Source organism: Ambystoma mexicanum, chromosome 14 (genome assembly GCF_040938575.1).
Source record: "Ambystoma mexicanum isolate Mex_15411 chromosome 14, UKY_AmexF1_1, whole genome shotgun sequence".
NCBI classification, from domain to species: Eukaryota; Metazoa; Chordata; class Amphibia; order Caudata; family Ambystomatidae; genus Ambystoma; species Ambystoma mexicanum.
In genome coordinates this window covers 27,507,877-27,524,674 of record NC_090940.1, presented here as the reverse complement: position 1 = coordinate 27,524,674, position 16,798 = coordinate 27,507,877, and positions in this window count along the sequence as shown.

The window sequence follows — 16,798 nt, the reverse complement described above, 5'->3', positions numbered from 1 at the left end:
TCTGAGACCTGGTCTAGGGTATGCACACCATCGCGCTCAAGATGGTCTGAGAACTGGCCCAGCACCCTATGCCTAATACATCCCATGCCCTCAGAGTTTCCATGGATTCACACCATCGCGCTCTAGATGGTCTGAGACCTGGCCCAGTACCCTATGCCTAATACATCCCATGCCCTCTGAGTTTCCATGGATGCACACCATCGCGCTCAAGATGCTCTGAGAACTGGCCCAGTACCCTATGCCTAATACATCCCATGCCCTCGGAGTTTCCAAGGATGCACACCATCGCGCTCAAGATGGTCTGAGACCTGGCCCCGTACCCTATGCCTAATACATCCCATGCCCTCGGAGTTTCCATGGATGCACACCATTGCGCTCAAGATGGTCTGAGACCTGGCCCAGTACCCTATGCCTAATACATCCCATGCCCTCGGAGTTTCCATGGATGGACACCATCGCGCTCAAGATGGTCTGAGACCTGGCCCAGTACCCTATGCCTAATACATCCCATGCCCTCGGAGTTTCCATGGATGCACACCATCGCGCTCAAGATCGTCTGAGACCTGGTCCAGTACCCTATGCCTAATACATCCCATGCCCTCGGAGTTTCCATGGATGCACACCATCGCGCTCAAGATGGTCTGAGAACTGGCCCAGTACCCTATGCCTAATACATCCCATGCCCTCGGAGTTTCCATGGATGCACACCATCGCGCTCAAGATGCTCTGAGAACTGGCCCAGTACCCTATGCCTCATACATCCCATGCCCTCGGAGTTTGCACACCATCGCGCTCAAGATGGTCTGAGACCTGGCCCAGTACCCTATGCCTAATACATCCCATGCCCTCGGAGTTTCCATGGATGCACACCATCGCGCTCAAGATGGTCTGAGACCTGGTCCAGTACCCTATGCCTAATACATCCCATGCCCTCGGAGTTTCCATGGATGCACACCATCGCGCTCAAGATGGTCTGAGAACTGGCCCAGTACCCTATGCCTAATACATCCCATGCCCTCGGAGTTTCCATGGATGCACACCATCGCGCTCAAGATGCTCTGAGAACTGGCCCAGTACCCTATGCCTAATACATCCCATGCCCTCGGAGTTTGCACACCATCGCGCTCAAGATGGTCTGAGACCTGGCCCAGTACCCTATGCCTAATACATCCCATGCCCTCGGAGTTTCCATGGATGCACACCATCGCGCTCAAGATGGTCTGAGACCTGGCCCAGTACCCTATGCCTAATACATCCCATGCCCTCGGAGTTTCCATGGATGCACACCATCGCGCTCAAGATGGTCTGAGACCTGGCCCAGTACCCTATGCCTAATACATCCCATGCCCTCGGAGTTTCCATGGATGCACACCATCGCGCTCAAGATGGTCTGAGAACTGGCCCGTACCCTATGCCTAATACATCCCATGCCCTCAGAGTTTCCATGGATGCACACCATCGTGCTCAAGATGGTCTGAGAACTGGCCCAGTACCCTATGCCAAATACATCCCATGCCCTCGGAGTTTCCATGGATGCACACCATCGCGCTCAAGATGGTCTGAGAACTGGCCCAGTACCCTATGCCTAATACATCCCATGCCCTCGGAGTTTCCAAGGATGCACACCATCGCGCTCAAGATGGTCTGAGAACTGGCCCCGTACCCTATGCCTAATACATCCCATGCCCTCGGAGTTTCCATGGATGCACACCATCGCGCTCAAGATGGTCTGAGAACTGGCCCCGTACCCATTGCCTAATACATCCCATGCCCTCGGAGTTTCCATGGATGCACACCATCGCGCTCAAGATGGTCTGAGAACTGGCCCAGTACCCTATGCCTAATACATCCCATGCCCTCGGAGTTTCCTTGGATGCACACCATCGCGCTCAAGATGGTCTGAGACCTGGCCCAGTACCCTATGCCTAATACATCCCATGCCCTCGGAGTTTCCATGGATGCGCACCATCGCGCTCAAGATGGTCTGAGACCTGGCCCAGTACCCATTGCCTAATACATCCCATGCCCTCGGAGTTTCCATGGATGCGCACCATCGCGCTCAAGATGCTCTGAGACCTGGCCCAGTACCCTATGCCTAATACATCCCATGCCCTCGGAGTTTCCATGGATGCACATCATCGCGCTCAAGATGGTCTGAGAACTGGCCCAGCACCCTATGCCTAATACATCCCATGCCCTTGGAGTTTTCATGGATGCACACCATCGCGCTCAAGATGGTCTGAGACCTGGCCCAGTACCCTATGCCTAATACATCCCATGCCCTCGGAGTTTCCATGGATGCACACCATCGCGCTCAAGATGGTCTGAGACCTGGCCCAGTACCCTATGCCTAATACATACCATGCCCTCGGAGTTTCCATGGATGCACACCATCGTGCTCAAGATGGTCTGAGACCTGGCCCAGCACCCTATGCCTAATACATCCCATGCCCTCGGAGTTTCCATGGATGCACACCATCGCGCTCAAGATGGTCTGAGACCTGGCCCAGTACCCTATGCCTAATACATCCCATGCCCTCGGAGTTTCCATGGATGCACACCATCGCGCTCAAGATGGTCTGAGACCTGGCCCCGTACCCTATGGCTAATACATCCATGCCCTCGGAGTTTCCATGGATGCACACCATCGCGCTCAAGATGGTCTGAGACCTGGCCCAGTACCCTATGCCTAATACATCCCATGCCCTCGGAGTTTCCATGGATGCACACCATCGCGCTCAAGATGGTCTGAGACCTGGCCCAGTACCCTATGATTAATACATCCCATGCCCTTGGAGTTTCCATGGATGCACACCATTGCGCTCAAGATGGTCTGAGACCTGTCCCAGTACCCTATGCCTAATACATCCCATGCCCTCGGAAATTCCATGGATGCACACCATCGCGCTCAAGATGGTCTGAGACCTGGCACAGCACCCTATGCCTAATACATCCCATGCCCTCGGAGTTTCCATGGATGCACACCATCGCGCTCAAGATGGTCTGAGACCTGGCCCCGTACCCTATGCCTAATACATCCCATCCCCTCGGAGTTTCCATGGATGCACACCATCGCGCTCAAGATGCTCTGAGAACTGGCCCCGTACCCATTGCCTAATACATCCCATGCCCTCGGAGTTTCCATGGATGCACACCATTGCGCTCAAGATGGTCTGAGACCTGGCCCAGTACCCATTGCCTAATACATCCCATGCCCTCGGAGTTTCCATGGATGCACACCATCGCGCTCAAGATGGTCTGAGACCTGGCCTAGGGTATGCACACCATCGCGCTCAAGATGGTCTGAGAACTGGCCCAGCACCCTATGCCTAATACATCCCATGCCCTCAGAGTTTCCATGGATTCACACCATCGCGCTCAAGATGGTCTGAGACCTGGCCCAGTACCCTATGCCTAATACATCCCATGCCCTCTGAGTTTCCATGGATGCACACCATCGCGCTCAAGATGCTCTGAGAACTGGCCCAGTACCCTATGCCTAATACATCCCATGCCCTCGGAGTTTCCAAGGATGCACACCATCGCGCTCAAGATGGTCTGAGACCTGGCCCCGTACCCTATGCCTAATACATCCCATGCCCTCGGAGTTTCCATGGATGCACACCATTGCGCTCAAGATGGTCTGAGACCTGGCCCAGTACCCTATGCCTAATACATCCCATGCCCTCGGAGTTTCCATGGATGCACACCATCGCGCTCAAGATCGTCTGAGACCTGGTCCAGTACCCTATGCCTAATACATCCCATGCCCTCGGAGTTTCCATGGATGCACACCATCGCGCTCAAGATGGTCTGAGAACTGGCCCAGTACCCTATGCCTAATACATCCCATGCCCTCGGAGTTTCCATGGATGCACACCATCGCGCTCAAGATGCTCTGAGAACTGGCCCAGTACCCTATGCCTAATACATCCCATGCCCTCGGAGTTTCCATGGATGCACACCATCGCGCTCAAGATGGTCTGAGAACTGGCCCAGTACCCTATGCCTAATACATCCCATGCCCTCGGAGTTTCCATGGATGCACACCATCGCGCTCAAGATGGTCTGAGAACTGGCCCAGTACCCTATGCCTAATACATCCCATGCCCTCGGAGTTTGCACACCATCGCGCTCAAGATGGTCTGAGACCTGGCCCAGTACCCTTTGCCTAATACTTCCCATGCCCTCTGAGTTTCCATGGATGCACACCATCGCGCTCAAGATGGTCTCAGACCTGGCCCAGTACCCTATGCCTAATACATACCATGCCCTCGGAGTTTCCATGGATGCACACCATCGCGCTCAAGGTGGTCTGAGAACTGGCCCCGTACCCTATGCCTAATACATCCCATGCCCTCGGAGTTTCCATGGGTGCACACCATCGCGCTCAAGATGGTCTGAGACCTGGCCCAGTACCCTATGCCTAATACATCCCATGCCCTCGGAGTATCCATGGATGCACACCATCGCGCTCATGATGGTCTGAGAACTGGCCCAGTACCCTATGCCTAATACATCCCATGCCCTCGGAGTTTCCATGGATGCACACCATCGCGCTCAAGATGGTCTGAGAACTGGCCCAGTACCCTATGCCTAATACATCCCATGCCCTCGGAGTTTCCATGGATGCACACCATCGCGCTCAAGATGGTCTGAGAACTGGCCCAGTACCCTATGCCTAATACATCCCATGCCCTCGGAGTTTGCACACCATCGCGCTCAAGATGGTCTGAGACCTGGCCCAGTACCCTATGCCTAATACTTCCCATGCCCTCGGAGTTTCCATGGATGCACACCATCGCGCTCAAGATGGTCTCAGACCTGGCCCAGTACCCTATGCCTAATACATACCATGCCCTCGGAGTTTCCATGGATGCACACCATCGCGCTCAAGGTGGTCTGAGAACTGGCCCCGTACCCTATGCCTAATACATCCCATGCCCTCGGAGTTTCCATGGGTGCACACCATCGCGCTCAAGATGGTCTGAGACCTGGCCCAGTACCCTATGCCTAATACATCCCATGCCCTCGGAGTATCCATGGATGCACACCATCGCGCTCAAGATGGTCTGAGAACTGGCCCAGTACCCTATGCCTAATACATCCCATGCCCTCTGAGTTTCCATGGATGCACACCATCGCGCTCAAGATGGTCTGAGACCTGGCCCAGTACCCATTGCCTAATACATCCCATGCCCTCGGAGTTTCCATGGATGCACACCATCGCGCTCAAAATGGTCTGAGACCTGGCCCAGTACCCTATGCCTAATACATCCCATGCCCTCGGAGTTTCCATGGATGCACACCATCGCGCTCAAGATGGTCTGAGACCTGGCCCAGTACCCTATGCCTAATACATCGCATGCCCTCGGAGTTTCCATGGATGCACACCATCGCGCTCAAGATGGTCTGAGACCTGGCCCAGTACCCTATGCCTAATACATCCCATGCCCTCGGAGTTTCCATGGATGCACACCATCGCGCTCAAGATGTTCTGAGAACTGGCCCCGTACCCTATGCCTAATACATCCCATGCCCTCGGACTTTCCATGGATGCACACCATCGCGCTCAAGATGGTCTGAGAACTGGCCCATCACACTATGCCTAATACATCCCATGCCCTCGGAGTTTCCATGGATGCACATCATCGCGCTCAAGATGCTCTGAGAACTGGCCCAGTACCCATTGCCTAATACATCCCATGCCCTCGGAGTTTCCATGGATGCACACCATCGCGCTCAAGATGCTCTGAGACCTGGCCCAGTACCCATTGCCTAATACATCCCATGCCCTCGGAGTTTCCATGGATGCACACCATCGCGCTCAAGATGGTCTGAGAACTGGCCCAGTACCCTATGCCTAATACATCCCATGCCCTTGGAGTTTCCATGGATGCACACCATCGCGCTCAAGATGGTCTGAGACCTGGCCCAGTACCCATTGCCTAATACATCCCATGCCCTCGGAGTTTCCATGGATGCACACCATCGCGCTCAAGATGGTCTGAGACCTGGCCCCGTACCCTATGCCTAATACATCCCATGCCCTCGGAGTTTCCATGGATGCACACCATCGCGCTCAAGATGGTCTGAGAACTGGCCCCGTACCCTATCCCTAATACATCCCATGCCCTCGGAGTTTCCATGGATGCACACCATCGCGCTCAAGATGGTCTGAGACCTGGCCCAGTACCCTATGCCTAATACATCCCATGCCCTCGGAGTATCCATGGATGCCCACCATCGCGCTCAAGATGGTCTGAGACCTGGCCCAGTACCCATTGCCTAATACATCCCATGCCCTCGGAGTTTCCATGGATGCACACGATCGCGCTCAAGATGGTCTGAGAACTGGCCCAGCACCCTATGCCTAATACATCCCATGCCCTCGGAGTTTCCATGGATGCACATCATCGCGCTCAAGATGCTCTGAGAACTGGCCCAGTACCCTATGCCTAATACATCCCATGCCCTCGGAGTTTCCATGGATGCACACCATCGCGCTCAAGATGGTCTGAGACCTGGCCCAGTACCCTATGCCTAATACATCCCATGCCCTCGGAGTTTCCATGGATGCACACCATTGCGCTCAAGATGGTCTGAGACCTGGCCCAGTACCCATTGCCTAATACATCCCATGCCCTCGGAGTTTCCATGGATGCACACCATCGCGCTCAAGATGGTCTGAGAACTGACCCAGTACCCTATGCCTAATACATCCCATGCCCTCGGAGTTTCCATGGATGCACACCATCGCGCTCAAGATGGTCTGAGACCTGGCCCAGTACCCTATGCCTAATACATCCCATGCCCTCGGAGTTTCCATGGATGCACACCATCGCGCTCAAGATGGTCTGAGAACTGGCTCCGTACCCTATGCCTAATACATCCCATGCCCTCGGAGTTTCCATGGATGCACACCATCGCGCTCAAGATGGTCTGAGACCTGGCCCCGTACCCTATGCCTAATACATCCCATGCCCTCGGAGTTTCCATGGATGCACACCATCGCGCTCAAGATGGTCTGAGAACCGGCCCTGTACCCTATGCCTAATGCATCCCATGCCCTCGGAGTTTCCAAGGATGCACATCATCGCGCTCAAGATGGTCTGAGACCTGGACCAGTACCCTATGCCTAATACATCCCATGCCCTCGGAGTTTCCATGGATGCACACCATCGCGCTCAAGATGGTCTGAAACCTGGCCCAGTACCCTATGCCTAATACATCCCATGCCCTCGGAGTTTCCATGGATGCACACCATCGCGCTCAAGATGGTCTGAGACCTGGCCCAGTACCCTATGCCTAAAACATCCCATGCCCTCGGAGTTTCCATGGATGCACACCATCGCGCTCAAGATGGTCTGAGACCTGGCCCAGTAACCTATGCCTTATACATCCCATGCCCTCGGAGTTTCCATGGATGCACACCATCGCGCTCAAGATGGTCTGAGACCTGGCCCAGTACCTTATGCCTAATACATCCCATGCCCTCGGAGTTTCCATGGATGCACACCATCGCGCTCAAGATGGTCTGAGACCTGGCCCAGTACCCATTGCCTAATACATCCCATGCCCTCGGAGTTTCCATGGATGCACACCATCGCGCTCAAGATGGTCTGAGAACTGGCCCAGTACCCTATGCCTAATACATCCCATGGCCTCGGAGTTTCCATGGATGTACACCATCGCGCTCAAGATGGTCTGAGACCTGGCCCAGTACCCATTGCCTAATACATCCCATGCCCTCGGAGTTTTCATGGATGCACACCATCACGCTCAAGATGGTCTGAGACCTGGCCCAGTACCCATTGCCTAATACATCCCATGCCCTCGGAGTTTCCATGGATGCACACCATCGCGCTCAAGATGGTCTGAGAACTGGCCCAGTACCCTATGCCTAATACATCCCATGCCCTCGGAGTTTCCATGGATGCACACCATCGCGCTCAAGATGGTCTGAGACCTGGCCCAGTACCCATTGCCTAATACATCCCATGCCCTCGGAGTTTCCATGGATGCACACCATCGCGCTCAAGATGGTCTGAGACCTGGCCCCGTACCCTATGCCTAATACATCCCATGCCCTCGGAGTTTCCATGGATGCACACCATCGCGCTCAAGATGGTCTGAGAACTGGCCCCGTACCCTATGCCTAATACATCCCATGCCCTCGGAGTTTCCATGGATGCACACCATCGCGCTCAAGATGGTCTGAGACCTGGCCCAGTACCCTATGCCTAATACATCCCATGCCCTCGGAGTATCCATGGATGCACACCATCGCGCTCAAGATGGTCTGAGACCTGGCCCAGTACCCATTGCCTAATACATCCCATGCCCTCGGAGTTTCCATGGATGCACACCATCGCGCTCAAGATGGTCTGAGAACTGGCCCAGCACCCTATGCCTAATACATCCCATGCCCTCGGAGTTTCCATGGATGCACATCATCGCGCTCAAGATGCTCTGAGAACTGGCCCAGTACCCTATGCCTAATACATCCCATGCCCTCGGAGTTTCCATGGATGCACACCATCGCGCTCAAGATGGTCTGAGACCTGGCCCAGTACCCTATGCCTAATACATCCCATGCCCTCGGAGTTTCCATGGATGCACACCATCGCGCTCAAGATGGTCTGAGACCTGGCCCAGTACCCTATGCCTAAAACATCCCATGCCCTCGGAGTTTCCATGGATGCACACCATCGCGCTCAAGATGGTCTGAGACCTGGCCCAGTACCCTATGCCTAATATATCCCATGCCCTCGGAGTTTCCATGGATGCACACCATCGCGCTCAAGATGGTCTGAGACCTGGCCCAGTACCCTATGCCTAATACATCCCATGCCCTCGGAGTTTCCATGGATGCACACCATCGCGCTCAAGATGGTCTGAGACCTGGCCCAGTACCCATTGCCTTATACATCCCATGCCCTCGGAGTTTCCATGGATGCACACCATCGCGCTCAAGATGGTCTGAGAACTGGCCCAGTACCCTATGCCTAATACATCCCATGGCCTCGGAGTTTCCATGGATGTACACCATCGCGCTCAAGATGGTCTGAGACCTGGCCCAACCAGTACCCATTGCCTAATACATCCCATGCCCTCGGAGTTTTCATGGATGCACACCATCGCGCTCAAGATGGTCTGAGACCTGGCCCAGTACCCATTGCCTAATACATCCCATGCCCTCGGAGTTTCCATGGATGCACACCATCGCGCTCAAGATGGTCTGAGAACTGGCCCAGTACCCTATGCCTAATACATCCCATGCCCTCGGAGTTTCCATGGATGCACACCATCGCGCTCAAGATGGTCTGAGACCTGGCCCAGTACCCATTGCCTAATACATCCCATGCCCTCGGAGTTTCCATGGATGCACACCATCGCGCTCAAGATGGTCTGAGACCTGGCCCCGTACCCTATGCCTAATACATCCCATGCCCTCGGAGTTTCCATGGATGCACACCATCGCGCTCAAGATGGTCTGAGAACTGGCCCCGTACCCTATGCCTAATACATCCCATGCCCTCGGAGTTTCCATGGATGCACACCATCGCGCTCAAGATGGTCTGAGAACTGGCCCAGCACCCTATGCCTAATACATCCCATGCCCTCGGAGTTTCCATGGATGCACATCATCGCGCTCAAGATGCTCTGAGAACTGGCCCAGTACCCTATGCCTAATACATCCCATGCCCTAGGAGTTTCCATGGATGCACACCATCGCGCTCTAGATGGTCTGAGACCTGGCCCAGTACCCTATGCCTAATACATCCCATGCCCTCGGAGTTTCCATGGATGCACACCATCGCGCTCAAGATGGTCTGAGACCTGGCCCAGTACCCATTGCCTAATACATCCCATGCCCTCGGAGTTTCCATGGATGCACACCATCGCGCTCAAGATGGTCTGAGAACTGACCCAGTACCCTATGCCTAATACATCCCATGCCCTCGGAGTTTCCATGGATGCACACCATCGCGCTCAAGATGGTCTGAGACCTGGCCCAGTACCCTATGCCTAATACATCCCATGCCCTCGGAGTTTCCATGGATGCACACCATCGCGCTCAAGATGGTCTGAGAACTGGCCCCGTACCCTATGCCTAATACATCCCATGCCCTCGGAGTTTCCATGGATGCACACCATCGCGCTCAAGATGGTCTGAGACCTGGCCCCGTACCCTATGCCTAATACATCCCATGCCCTCGGAGTTTCCATGGATGCACACCATCGCGCTCAAGATGGTCTGAGACCTGGCACAGCACCCTATGCCTAATACATCCCATGCCCTCAGAGTTTCCATGGATGCACACCATCGCGCTCAAGATGGTCTGAGACCTGGCCCCGTACCCTATGCCTAATACATCCCATGCCCTCGGAGTTTCCATGGATGCACACCATCGCGCTCAAGATGCTCTGAGAACTGGCCCCGTACCCATTGCCTAATACATCCCATGCCCTCGGAGTTTCCATGGATGCACACCATTGCGCTCAAGATGGTCTGAGACCTGGCCCAGTACCCATTGCCTAATACATCCCATGCCCTCGCAGTTTCCATGGATGCACACCATCGCGCTCAAGATGGTCTGAGAACTGGCCCAGCACCCTATGCCTAATACATCCCATGCCCTCGGAGTTTCCATGGATTCACACCATCGCGCTCAAGATGGTCTGAGACCTGGCCCAGTACCCTATGCCTAATACATCCCATGCCCTCTGAGTTTCCATGGATGCACACCATCGCGCTCAAGATGCTCTGAGAACTGGCCCAGTACCCTATGCCTAATACATCCCATGCCCTCGGAGTTTCCATGGATTCACACCATCGCGCTCAAGATGGTCTGAGACCTGGCCCAGTACCCTATGCCTAATACATCCCATGCCCTCTGAGTTTCCATGGATGCACACCATCGCGCTCAAGATGCTCTGAGAACTGGCCCAGTACCCTATGCCTAATACATCCCATGCCCTCGGAGTTTCCAAGGATGCACACCATCGCGCTCAAGATGGTCTGAGACCTGGCCCCGTACCCTATGCCTAATACATCCCATGCCCTCGGAGTTTCCATGGATGCACACCATTGCGCTCAAGATGGTCTGAGACCTGGCCCAGTACCCTATGCCTAATACATCCCATGCCCTTGGAGTTTCCATGGATGCACACCATCGCGCTCAAGATGGTCTGAGACCTGGCCGAGTACCCTATGCCTAATACATCCCATGCCCTCAGAGTTTCCATGGATGCACACCATCGCGCTCAAGATCGTCTGAGACCTGGTCCAGTACCCTATGCCTAATACATCCCATGCCCTCGGAGTTTCCATGGATGCACACCATCGCGCTCAAGATGGTCTGAGAACTGGCCCAGTACCCTATGCCTAATACATCCCATGCCCTCGGAGTTTCCATCGATGCACACCATCGCGCTCAAGATGCTCTGAGAACTGGCCCAGTACCCTATGCCTAATACATCCCATGCCCTCGGAGTTTCCATGGATGCACACCATCGCGCTCAAGATGGTCTGAGAACTGGCCCAGTACCCTATGCCTAATACATCCCATGCCCTCGGAGTTTCCATGGATGCACACCATCGCGCTCAAGATGGTCTGAGAACTGGCCCAGTACCCTATGCCTAATACATCCCATGCCCTCGGAGTTTCCATGGATGCACACCATCGCGCTCAAGATGGTCTGAGAACTGGCCCAGTACCCTATGCCTAATACATCCCATGCCCTCGGAGTTTGCACACCATCGCGCTCAAGATGGTCTGAGACCTGGCCCAGTACCCTATGCCTAATACATCCCATGCCCTCGGAGTTTCCATGGATGCACACCATCGCGCTCAAGATGGTCTGAGACCTGGCCCAGTACCCTATGCCTAATACATCCCATGCCCTCGGAGTTTCCATGGATGCACACCATCGCGCTCAAGATGGTCTGAGACCTGGCCCAGTACCCTATGCCTAATACATCCCATGCCCTCGGAGTTTCCATGGATGCACACCATCGTGCTCAAGATGGTCTGAGAACTGGCCCGTACCCTATGTCTAATACATCCCATGCCCTCGGAGTTTCCATGGATGCACACCATCGCGCTCAAGATGGTCTGAGAACTGGCCCAGTACCCTATGCCAAATACACAAATACATCCCATGCCCTCGGAGTTTCCATGGATGCACACCATCGCGCTCAAGATGGTCTGAGAACTGGCCCAGTACCCTATGCCTAATACATCCCATGCCCTCGGAGTTTCCAAGGATGCACACCATCGCACTCAAGATGGTCTGAGAACTGGCCCCGTACCCTATGCCTAATACATCCCATGCCCTCGGAGTTTCCATGGATGCACACCATCGCGCTCAAGATGGTCTGAGAACTGGCCCCGTACCCTATGCCTAATACATCCCATGCCCTCGGAGTTTCCATGGATGCACACCATCGCGCTCAAGATGGTCTGAGAACTGGCCCCGTACCCATTGCCTAATACATCCCATGCCCTCTGAGTTTCCATGGATGCACACCATCGCGCTCAAGATGGTCTGAGAACTGGCCCAGTACCCTATGCCTAATACATCCCATGCCCTCGGAGTTTCCTTGGATGCACACCATCGCGCTCAAGATGGTCTGAGACCTGGCCCAGTACCCTATGCCTAATACATCCCATGCCCTCGGAGTTTCCATGGATGCACACCATCGCGCTCAAGATGGTCTGAGACCTGGCCCAGTACCCATTGCCTAATACATCCCATGCCCTCGGAGTTTCCATGGATGCGCACCATCGCGCTCAAGATGCTCTGAGAACTGGCCCAGTACCCTATGCCTAATACATCCCATGCCCTCGGAGTTTCCATGGATGCACACCATTGCGCTCAAGATGGTCTGAGAACTGGCCCAGCACCCTATGCCTAATACATCCCATGCCCTTGGAGTTTTCATGGATGCACACCATCGCGCTCAAGATGGTCTGAGACCTGGCCCAGTACCCTATGCCTAATACATCCCATGCCCTCGGAGTTTCCATGGATGCACACCATCGCGCTCAAGATGGTCTGAGACCTGGCCCAGTACCCTATGCCTAATACATCCCATGCCCTCGGAGTTTCCATGGATGCACACCATCGCGCTCAAGATGGTCTGAGACCTGGCCCAGCACCCTATGCCTAATACATCCCATGCCCTCGGAGTTTCCATGGATGCACACCATCGCGCTCAAGATGGTCTGAGACCTGGCCCAGTACCCTATGCCTAATACATCCCATGCCCTCGGAGTTTCCATGGATGCACACCATCGCGCTCAAGATGGTCTGAGACCTGGCCCCGTACCCTATGCCTAATACATCCCATGCCCTCGGAGTTTCCATGGATGCACACCATCGCGCTCAAGATGGTCTGAGACCTGGCCCAGTACCCTATGCCTAATACATCCCATGCCCTCGGAGTTTCCATGGATGCACACCATCGCGCTCAAGATGGTCTGAGACCTGGCCCAGTACCCTATGATTAATACATCCCATGCCCTTGGAGTTTCCATGGATGCACACCATTGCGCTCAAGATGGTCTGAGACCTGTCCCAGTACCCTATGCCTAATACATCCCATGCCCTTGGAGTTTCCATGGATGCACACCATCGCGCTCAAGATGGTCTGAGACCTGGCACAGCACCCTATGCCTAATACATCCCATGCCCTCGGAGTTTCCATGGATGCACACCATCGCGCTCAAGATGGTCTGAGACCTGGCCCCGTACCCTATGCCTAATACATCCCATGCCCTCGGAGTTTCCATGGATGCACACCATCGCGCTCAAGATGCTCTGAGAACTGGCCCCGTACCCATTGCCTAATACATCCCATGCCCTCGGAGTTTCCATGGATGCACACCATTGCGCTCAAGATGGTCTGAGACCTGGCCCAGTACCCATTGCCTAATACATCCCATGCCCTCGGAGTTTCCATGGATGCACACCATCGCGCTCAAGATGGTCTGAGACCTGGCCTAGGGTATGCACACCATCGCGCTCAAGATGGTCTGAGAACTGGCCCAGCACCCTATGCCTAATACATCCCATGCCCTCAGAGTTTCCATGGATTCACACCATCGCGCTCTAGATGGTCTGAGACCTGGCCCAGTACCCTATGCCTAATACATCCCATGCCCTCTGAGTTTCCATGGATGCACACCATCGCGCTCAAGATGCTCTGAGAACTGGCCCAGTACCCTATGCCTAATACATCCCATGCCCTCGGAGTTTCCAAGGATGCACACCATCGCGCTCAAGATGGTCTGAGACCTGGCCCCGTACCCTATGCCTAATACATCCCATGCCCTCGGAGTTTCCATGGATGCACACCATTGCGCTCAAGATGGTCTGAGACCTGGCCCAGTACCCTATGCCTAATACATCCCATGCCCTCAGAGTTTCCATGGATGCACACCATCGCGCTCAAGATGGTCTGAGACCTGGCCCAGTACCCTATGCCTAATACATCCCATGCCCTCGGAGTTTCCATGGATGCACACCATCGCGCTCAAGATCGTCTGAGACCTGGTCCAGTACCCTATGCCTAATACATCCCATGCCCTCGGAGTTTCCATGGATGCACACCATCGCGCTCAAGATGGTCTGAGAACTGGCCCAGTACCCTATGCCTAATACATCCCATGCCCTCGGAGTTTCCATGGATGCACACCATCGCGCTCAAGATGCTCTGAGAACTGGCCCAGTACCCTATGCCTCATACATCCCATGCCCTCGGAGTTTGCACACCATCGCGCTCAAGATGGTCTGAGACCTGGCCCAGTACCCTATGCCTAATACATCCCATGCCCTCGGAGTTTCCATGGATGCACACCATCGCGCTCAAGATGGTCTGAGACCTGGTCCAGTACCCTATGCCTAATACATCCCATGCCCTCGGAGTTTCCATGGATGCACACCATCGCGCTCAAGATGGTCTGAGAACTGGCCCAGTACCCTATGCCTAATACATCCCATGCCCTCGGAGTTTCCATGGATGCACACCATCGCGCTCAAGATGCTCTGAGAACTGGCCCAGTACCCTATGCCTAATACATCCCATGCCCTCGGAGTTTGCACACCATCGCGCTCAAGATGGTCTGAGACCTGGCCCAGTACCCTATGCCTAATACATCCCATGCCCTCGGAGTTTCCATGGATGGACACCATCGCGCTCAAGATGGTCTGAGACCTGGCCCAGTACCCTATGCCTAATACATCCCATGCCCTCGGAGTTTCCATGGATGCACACCATCGCGCTCAAGATGGTCTGAGACCTGGCCCAGTACCCTATGCCTAATACATCCCATGCCCTCGGAGTTTCCATGGATGCACACCATCGCGCTCAAGATGGTCTGAGAACTGGCCCGTACCCTATGCCTAATACATCCCATGCCCTCAGAGTTTCCATGGATGCACACCATCGCGCTCAAGATGGTCTGAGAACTGGCCCAGTACCCTATGCCAAATACATCCCATGCCCTCGGAGTTTCCATGGATGCACACCATCGCGCTCAAGATGGTCTGAGAACTGGCCCAGTACCCTATGCCTAATACATCCCATGCCCTCGGAGTTTCCAAGGATGCACACCATCGCGCTCAAGATGGTCTGAGAACTGGCCCCGTACCCTATGCCTAATACATTCCATGCCCTCGGAGTTTCCATGGATGCACACCATCGCGCTCAAGATGGTCTGAGAACTGGCCCCGTACCCATTGCCTAATACATCCCATGCCCTCGGAGTTTCCATGGATGCACACCATCGCGCTCAAGATGGTCTGAGAACTGGCCCAGTACCCTATGCCTAATACATCCCATGCCCTCGGAGTTTCCTTGGATGCACACCATCGCGCTCAAGATGGTCTGAGACCTGGCCCAGTACCCTATGCCTAATACATCCCATGCCCTCGGAGTTTCCATGGATGCGCACCATCGCGCTCAAGATGGTCTGAGACCTGGCCCAGTACCCATTGCCTAATACATCCCATGCCCTCGGAGTTTCCATGGATGCGCACCATCGCGCTCAAGATGCTCTGAGACCTGGCCCAGTACCCTATGCCTAATACATCCCATGCCCTCGGAGTTTCCATGGATGCACATCATCGCGCTCAAGATGGTCTGAGAACTGGCCCAGCACCCTATGCCTAATACATCCCATGCCCTCGGAGTTTTCATGGATGCACACCATCGCGCTCAAGATGGTCTGAGACCTGGCCCAGTACCCTATGCCTAATACATCCCATGCCCTCGGAGTTTCCATGGATGCACACCATCGCGCTCAAGATGGTCTGAGACCTGGCCCAGTACCCTATGCCTAATACATCCCATGCCCTCGGAGTTTCCATGGATGCACACCATCGTGCTCAAGATGGTCTGAGACCTGGCCCAGCACCCTATGCCTAATACATCCCATGCCCTCGGAGTTTCCATGGATGCACACCATCGCGCTCAAGATGGTCTGAGACCTGGCCCAGTACCCTATGCCTAATACATCCCATGCCCTCGGAGTTTCCATGGATGCACACCATCGCGCTCAAGATGGTCTGAGACCTGGCCCCGTACCCTATGGCTAATACATCCATGCCCTCGGAGTTTCCATGGATGCACACCATCGCGCTCAAGATGGTCTGAGACCTGGCCCAGTACCCTATGCCTAATACATCCCATGCCCTCGGAGTTTCCATGGATGCACACCATCGCGCTCAAGATGGTCTGAGACCTGGCCCAGTACCCTATGATTAATACATCCCATGCCCTTGGAGT